This window comes from Thunnus thynnus, chromosome 13 (assembly GCF_963924715.1).
Source record: "Thunnus thynnus chromosome 13, fThuThy2.1, whole genome shotgun sequence".
NCBI lineage: Eukaryota > Metazoa > Chordata > Actinopteri > Scombriformes > Scombridae > Thunnus > Thunnus thynnus.
Genome location: NC_089529.1, coordinates 27,671,415 through 27,679,594, shown reverse-complemented (window position 1 = coordinate 27,679,594; position 8,180 = coordinate 27,671,415). Strand labels below are relative to the sequence as shown.

Here is an 8,180-nt window from a genome sequence, read left to right as displayed (position 1 = left end):
AAATCATTCAGCAATAAGAGATGATACAAGAGCACAAATCTATTATCTCTGTGGTGTCCATTTACTGCATGTGAATAAAATAACCACTGAACTGTCAGGATCTACAGTATAGTGAGAAGTTGTAAAACATCCAGTTTGAATTGATTTTGTGACCGTGTCACCTTTGCATCTTTGCCTAGGTTGTTCAAAATAATAATGCCAAAACACCTGACATTATTTTTGCAGAGTGATTTGCTGAGCTGTAGTAATAATTCAGTTGATTCATAAACATTGACCTTTTGAAATATTTTTTTCCAACCATTCAGGACACAAAAGGAAAATGCCGGGGATACAAATGTCGCTTGAGATGTTTCATCATATATTTTCAGTGTTAAATTTTCATTGTGTCATGCAGTTGTAAAAGCAAACCATTTTTTTTGTTGGTGCATTTGAGGACACTTAGACATTCAATAAATGATGTGCGTCTAATGAAAAAACACGCTGAACAAGTTGCTGTATGTTTTTTTTATGCATCCATTCTCTCTTTCGCTCTGCTGTCTGTTGGTATTATGTCATTATATCATATTCAGAAGAGATAAAAGTGATTGTTGTGAAAAGGAACAAATCATTCGAATGATTTGTTCATAATGAACTGCATTTCAGGCAGTGACGAGGTAACTCTTTCAATAAACACAAAGATCTGTGATGCAATACCATGGAAGCAAATGATAATAATAATAACTCCCTACAGGGGTCATATGCATGAAACAGACTCTTTGTAAGTCCAAAGGTGGAAATACGCCACCGAAGAATGTAGTTTCACACACTTATTTTTGTCATATTAATAAAGCCTGCTCCCCAGGGCCAAACAGATACAGTTTTGGTGTGCGAACATCTTTTATATATCTTACCCTATATCTGGAGTTTGTCAGACTACAGTGAAAAAAGTCAAGAAAAATATAAACTGTGCAAAATGTTCAAAAAGACTGGAGAACCATGTCCTGAAGAAATTGCATACTGTGCACATTGATGCCGACTGTCATGATTTTTGGATTAATTTGAAACTCATTGACCCTAATGTATTGCTTGTGTTATAGATGCAGTAGGCTTTAATATAAAATGTTAAATAACCAGTTTTTACTGTATACACTGACTGAGATATAAATACAATTGATGTATAGGTTTGTATTTAAACGGGTGAGTTACATAACCACCCACTGTACAGTTGTCAGCTATATAGAGCAAAACCTCTGTTGTACCAGACTGTGTTTATTTCTGCTGTAAAGTTGGACATTTCAACATGGGGTTGTACACAGGTTGATTCACTTTCGGAGCTAGCCTCAAGTGGCCATTTGAGTAACTGCACTATTATTTTTTTTTGGCACCCATGCATTGGCTTCATTTTTCAGCCCCGGTGGTTGCCGCTTGCTTTATAAACAATGAAGCAGAGCTGCGATGGCCGGGAATCGAACCCGGGTCAACTGCTTGGAAGGCAGCTATGCTCACCACTATACCACCATCGCTGTGGAAGATGAGTATTTTACTGCCAACTCAGCAGTTTATATCAGTGTAACAATTCAACAGGGAGAGGAGGAGGAACAGAGGAGAAGACCAAGCAGAGAAGTGAAGAATGTAGTTTGACAGACCTGTAACTAATAGTAATATTATTATTGACTACAGAAGCTATACTGCAAAAAACTAAATGATAACAGAGTGGATATTGTATGTAGTCATTCTATGAAGTAAAGGACTGTGCAGAAGAGTATGTAGTCCAGATCCAGTCCAATATCTAGAATCATTCATTTGAAAGCAACCAGATTCACTGTTTCATTCTTGAAGGCATTTCACTGCTCATCCAATCAGACAGCGCGTGAACAAGAGTAAGGCAACATTGTCAGCAGGATTCAAACCTGCGCGGGGAGACCCCAATGGATTTCTAGTACATCGCCTTTCGGCCACAACAACCACCCTGTTGGGGTGTCAAATGTATACATGTCACACGTGTTGTTCCACCAATACTACACTACAGTACAACATTCATATAATCACCTCACAAAGAGCTTCACAGACAGTTTGTAAGGGCGGTAGTTTTGGTGTATGACTGTCTCGATAGAGATCTGACAGGTAACAAAAGAAAAGCAACCATGTTACAGATATGTCACATCACCATCACCTCCAAATAAAAACCATTGTTGTCTTTGTTTAACTTAACGAGAAATATTCAACAAGTTTCTCTGTCCTGTTTTAATACTCTTTTCTATTAGGGAGTGTTTTTAATCATCTGTCCCCCTCATACACAAGCACTTATATACAAATTGCTAAGGCTGTAGTCTCCTGGTCAATTAGTTGGTCGATATGCTCTTGTCTGACCAAATTCTCTTTGGTCGAATAATTGCTGTGGTATTTTCATCAGAAGAGAAGTGCTACATCAATAGTCTTCCAGGATTAATCCATTATTTCCTGCGGCGGGAGGGACGGACTAACAAATTACCTTTAAAAAAGGGGTGCATTCTAAACACCTCTGTTGTTTTCACAACTTTGAACTCACCCAACCTAATGGAGACTGCTGGGTCTAACTGTACTCAATGTTTACTGAGCGTTTACTGAACGTACTGAACATTTACTGAATCAGTGTTTCTCCTATAATTATAACGAGAACCCCTACCAGGCCAAAAATTGTTAATGCCAAAAATAACGCCAAATATCCATTAATTTGGAAATCGATAGCGTTTGGGAGCCTCTGTGCAGCGCTGTTCCAATACCTGAGTCGACCTCTGTGTTGTTGCCTGGGAAACTATTGGTAGCGTAGCTCCATTAAGGACTCCGGCAGTACATCATATATTTGCATAGCGAGTGGGAAAGAGTGAGCGGCTGAAAAGTGATGGTGAACCCGAGCAGAGCAGAGGAAAAGGTTAGCAGTAAGTTGTCAGTCTGGCAGTAAATGTACAGTATAGACTACAGTGTAACAGTTAATAAATGCTGCAGTTTCTCAAGACCAAGAAAAGTCACGTCTGTTATATCCCAAAGTGCTGGAAAAGTGAGGGGGTTAGTTCCAAAGTTAGCAGCAATGGGTTAGCCTAATCTGAAGATGCTAAACAGAGGAACGTGTGGCTGCTGAGTTCACTCTGTGCTATAACATCCAGCAATTTTTAACCACCCCTATGTATGACTATGTATGATTTCAGTCGACTAAGATTTTCTTTGGTTGACTACAGCCCTACAAATTGCATGTGTATATTTTTTTAGTGTGAAGTCTTTTGATTTTTTGTCATCACAAAAACCATTGGAGATGCTGGGGATTGAACCTGGGGCCTCATACATGCAAAGCATGCGCTCTACCACTGAGCTACATCCCCTGTTTACAAAGATCATTAAGACAGCAGAGATATGAGAAGAGCTTGAACAAAGTTGTAGTACAACTTAAGCTGGATATCTACCTCAGGGTAAAAGGGATACGCCATAACTACAGCAGATACATGTGTAGGCCCTGAAACCACAACGTAGGCTCCGCTACAAATGAAAAGTCCATAACACCAAAACTTCAGTTTGCAATGATCTCAAACAAAAACAAGGAGCAAACCTTCACAATGACAAAGTAAAACCAGCAGATGTTTGGCAGTTTGCTCTATTGATTACGTAAGCAAAGAATCCATTACAAAAAAGAGGATTTTCAGTCAAATTTCCATTCACAACAAATGTTCTTAAATCACTTGTACGTGTCTGTGAAGAACGAATCTCTTCATACGCGTGGTTCTTGCATGAGGCCTATTGTCTCAAGAGAGTGATCTTTTCACCTTTTGTGATGTAATACAAATTCGAGTTTGTGATATGTAGCACAACAAGCTGGTGAAGCTCTGTAAATGTAACCGTGTTCCCACGCATGCACAGTGTCGTGTGCTGTACATGGAACTACTCTCCCGAGACTGAAAACGTGATTGCTGTTATTAGACTTTGGAGCCATTTGTGAACAAACTAATGTGACCCGGGCGAGGAACATGTCACCCTGCGCAGTGGTGTGGCTCACTGGCATTTTTTAATAGCTTTTCGACAACAATAGAGGATCTGCGGCACAGAGGAACAGGATATAACAGGCTTTGGATGATGTAGATGAACAACTGAATATTTTCTTCAGTTGTTATTCAACAATGTCATGGACCCCGAATTTTTAATCACTTTCCAAACGTTATATGGGAGGGTTTCGTAACAGGACTCGGAGGAGCCCTGTGGTATATCTGTAATTTATGGCAATTTAATAGAAGAAACCAACAGAAAGCTGACCTGCACTGCCCTCTAGAAAACGAGTTTTGGACAGTTGAGTTGTAAAAGAATGTCTACACTGGTACACATTAGTGAAATGAAAGATGCCAAAAGTAGCCTTAAAAAAACGGAATGGAAGAATTATGAATGTAACCACGGTGACATCACCCATTGGATTGTCGATTCCTGTTTTGAAGCTTTGAGTTTGCATTTTGGCCATTGCCATCTTCGATTTTTGAAACCAGAAGTGAACATACTTGGACTTCATTTTTCAGCCCCAGAGGTTGACGCTTAAACAGAACTGCGACGGCCGGGAATCAAACCCGGGTCAACTGCTTGGAAGGCAGCTATGCTCACCACTATACCACCATCGCTGTGGAAAATGAGGATTTTACTGCCAATTCAGCAGTTTATATCAGTGTAAGAATACAACAGGGAGAGGAGGAGGAACAGAGGAGAGGAAGAGGGAGGTACACCAAGCAGAAAAGCGAAGAATGTAACCACAGTGATGTCAAACATCGGTTTGTGGACTCCCGTTTTGAAGCTTCAAGTTTGCATTTTGGCCGTCACCATCTTGGATTTTTGGAGCCAGAAGTAAACATACTTGGACGAGAGGGTGGAGCTAACCCTAACACTAGCTGCTAGATGCTAACTTGGTTGGCAAGGTCCATCTACAGTCTATGGTTAACTGTGTTAATGCTAATGCTAATATTCACTTGCAAAAAACAGACTTAAAACCATTCAAATAAAATGTACTTACTGTAAAAAATGGAACACCCGACTCCTTAGAGGGTCTTTTAGTACAACCAAATGCTGAAGAATACTTTTTTAGGCGACCAAAGTGTTCCAATTACCTTTCATGAACTGAAAACACTCTGAAAGAGTGATGGCCGCGGCTGTGCCTATATTCTGTGAATCTGGGGTTTCACCATGGTTACGATATCACACCAACGTTGTCGCCGTGGTAGTGACTTGCCTGTAACAGCACCCACCTGTCACTCAAAGCGGCCACGCTCTTAATTATGTGTATCTTTAAGCCTCAATAAAATTTAAATGGGTGAGTTATATAAAAATTCACCCACCGTAGAGTCATGAAAGAGGAAATTAGTTTTAGAGACCAAAACCATTTGTTGTACCAGACTGTTTGTTTCTGCTGGGCATGTTAACATGGAGGTGTACACAGGTTGATTCACTTTCAGAGCCAGCCTCAAGTGATTCATCCATTCATCCAACTGCACTTTTTTTTTCGGCACCCATGCATTGGCTTCATTTTTCAGCACCTGTGGTTGCCGCTTGCTTTATAAACAACAAAGCAGAGCTGCGATGGCTGGGAATCGAACCCAGGTCAACTGCTTGGAAGGCAGCTATGCTCACCACTATACCACCATCGCCATGGAAAATGAGGATTTTACTGCCAACTCAGCAGTTTATATCAGTGTAAAAATTCAACAGGGAGAGGAGGAGGAACAGAGGAGAGGAAGGGGGAGATACACCAAGCAGAGAAGCAAAGAATGTAGTTTGATATACCTGTAACTAGTAGTAATATTATTGACTAAATGATAACAGAGTGGATATTGTATGTAGTCATGAAGTAAAGGACTGTGCAGAAGAGTAAGTAGTCCAGGTCCAGTCCAACATCTAGAATCACTCATTTGAAAGCAACCAGATTCACTATTTCATTCTTGAAGGTATTTCAATGCTCATCCAAGAGGTCCCTCCAGTTCTCCTGGTTGGTGGGGAGACATGAGAATTAGATCAGACAGTGCGTGAAGGAGAGTAAGGCATCGTTGTCAGCAGGATTCAAACCTGCGCGGGGAGACCCCAATGGATTTCTAGTACATCGCCTTAACCTCTCGGCCACAATAACCACCCTGATAAGACCCTGTTGTTGGGGTGTCAAATGTATACATGTCACACGTGTTGTTCCACCAATACTACACTACAGTACAACATTCATATAATCACCTCACAAAGAGCTTCACAGACAGTTTGTAAGGGCGGTAGTTTTGGTGTATGATCGTCTCTATAGAGATCTGACAGACATCTGACATCACTTTAAGCCTCAATAAAATTTAAATATGAATAACTCAAATCGTAAAAAGTTATCAATAAGAAAAGTCATAGCAGCCATCTGCCGAGAATTTTGCATTATTTGACATAGCCGCTTATGGACGTACCATTAAGGCTATAGAGGGGTTACTAATCAAACCTGTTGTTAAAAAAAATCATGTTTTGCAGAAAACTGCATAAAAGTCACCCACATATCGATATATGAACACTATATGTGGCAGAAACTTTTTTTTGATAACAGGACCCTGGAACTAGAACACATAAATACAATTCAGCCATTATTAATTTATATTTTTGTCATCCTGTTTTTCCATACTGTGGTCTATTCTGTACACACAACATCTGTTGAATGTCTGTCTGTCCTGAAAGAGGGAGTCATCTTTTGTTGCTCTTCCTGGGGTTTCTACCATTTTTATCCCCATTAAAGGTTTTTTCGGTAATTTTCCCCTATTCGAATTGAGGGTCTAAGGATAGAAAATGTTGTATTGCTGTACAGATTTTAAAGCCCCCTGAGGCAAACTTGTGATTTGTGATGTTGGGCTATACAAATAAAATTGACTTGACTTGACTTAATGTTATTAGTCACACACACATGGTTTGAAGCAAAAATGAAAAGAATGCATTCAGGCAAACTATTTACACACACAACAAAAGATAACGGAGTGTGAAAAATCAGTGGGTACATGGATGGGTGAAAGATGTGATGGTAGAAAACAAAACAAACAAACACCAGAGACCATCTGGGGGTCTGAGAGTGAGCTAGAGGGACTGTACAAGCCAGCTTTAAAGACTTCCTCAACAGCAGCCCAGGTGAACATCCTCTCATTGAAAACCACCAGTCTGCTAGCTACTTCCTGCAACAGAAGGAGAGAGGAAACCAAGCCAAGCAGAGGGATGAGATGCAATGGATGGTAAAAATAGAAAATGTGAGAGTGTTCACATCATGAGCACACGCAAGCTGGTAGTTTCCAAACTGTAATCATCACTTGGAAGTTGGCCTGAATGCTATTTACAGGTTGGAAAGTTGGAAAGTTGTAATTATGATAATTCCATTATAAAATGAATGCAGCATTAAACAGTGCACTTTTCTATAATGATTTTGGAATTCATTTCACCACCTATTGTACTCAAGCTGTTTTAAAAAATATGTTCAGTAGCCACCTCTGAAATATAAGATGTCAGTGTGTCCTTGAATGCACCAGCAATGAGAATTTTTATAACTTGCAGCATTAAAGGCAATATAATGGTGATGTAATTTGGCAAACAGTAATGCTCACTGTGATGGATTTATCTTATGCAAGTGCTGTTGAAAATTTGCAATTTAAATGCAGATGAGTTAAAGTTTTAAAACACACACTGCAAAACCACTGGTTCATCTTTTAACTGTTAGCTAATATTTTCACTTATTTTCACTTTCACTGTCAAAAATGTATTAATGGAGGCAAAAGGTAATGTCAACAACAGATAATTAGCATTCCAGACTTTGTTCTCATTTCACAAAGTGCTCTGTGGTGAATTGCAACAACAAGAGGCAGGTGTGGGAGAAAACATCACCCTGAAAAGTTCAAATGGAGCTTGGCAAAGACTCAACAATCATTTCATCTGTCACAACTGCTCTGTTTAGTCATTTAGCTTGGGAGCTGAAGACAAACACTGTGCATCCAGTCAGAAACTCACTCAGGCTATCCAAGAAAATCTCATTCAATGGGAACAACTGTTTGGTGGACACAGACACATATGCATTTAGTACACATGCACCGAAACCCAGATATATCCATCCTAAAATCATGATTTCTGAAATATTTAATTTCACTTGTTGTTGTCAGATGAGGGGACCGATATAAATTTCATCTCAGCGTGCCCAGCACAGACAG

At 39.8% G+C, this 8,180-nt stretch overlaps 5 non-coding genes across 5 annotated transcripts; all 5 read right to left on the bottom strand.

The window, feature by feature from the left end:
* Nucleotides 1-1,430: 1,430 nt before the first annotated feature.
* trnag-ucc (transfer RNA glycine (anticodon UCC)) lies at nucleotides 1,431-1,502 on the bottom strand. Its single transcript has one exon. It is a non-coding gene; the product is annotated as a tRNA-Gly (tRNA).
* A 1,761-nt stretch (nucleotides 1,503-3,263) lies between these two features.
* trnaa-ugc (transfer RNA alanine (anticodon UGC)) lies at nucleotides 3,264-3,335 on the bottom strand. Its single transcript has one exon. It is a non-coding gene; the product is annotated as a tRNA-Ala (tRNA).
* Nucleotides 3,336-4,538: 1,203 nt separating this feature from the next.
* Nucleotides 4,539-4,610, bottom strand: trnag-ucc (transfer RNA glycine (anticodon UCC)). The gene has a single exon. It is a non-coding gene; the product is annotated as a tRNA-Gly (tRNA).
* Nucleotides 4,611-5,555: 945 nt separating this feature from the next.
* On the bottom strand, nucleotides 5,556-5,627 carry trnag-ucc (transfer RNA glycine (anticodon UCC)). The gene has a single exon. It is a non-coding gene; the product is annotated as a tRNA-Gly (tRNA).
* A 394-nt stretch (nucleotides 5,628-6,021) lies between these two features.
* Nucleotides 6,022-6,103, bottom strand: trnas-aga (transfer RNA serine (anticodon AGA)). Its single transcript has one exon. It is a non-coding gene; the product is annotated as a tRNA-Ser (tRNA).
* Nucleotides 6,104-8,180: the final 2,077 nt, after the last annotated feature.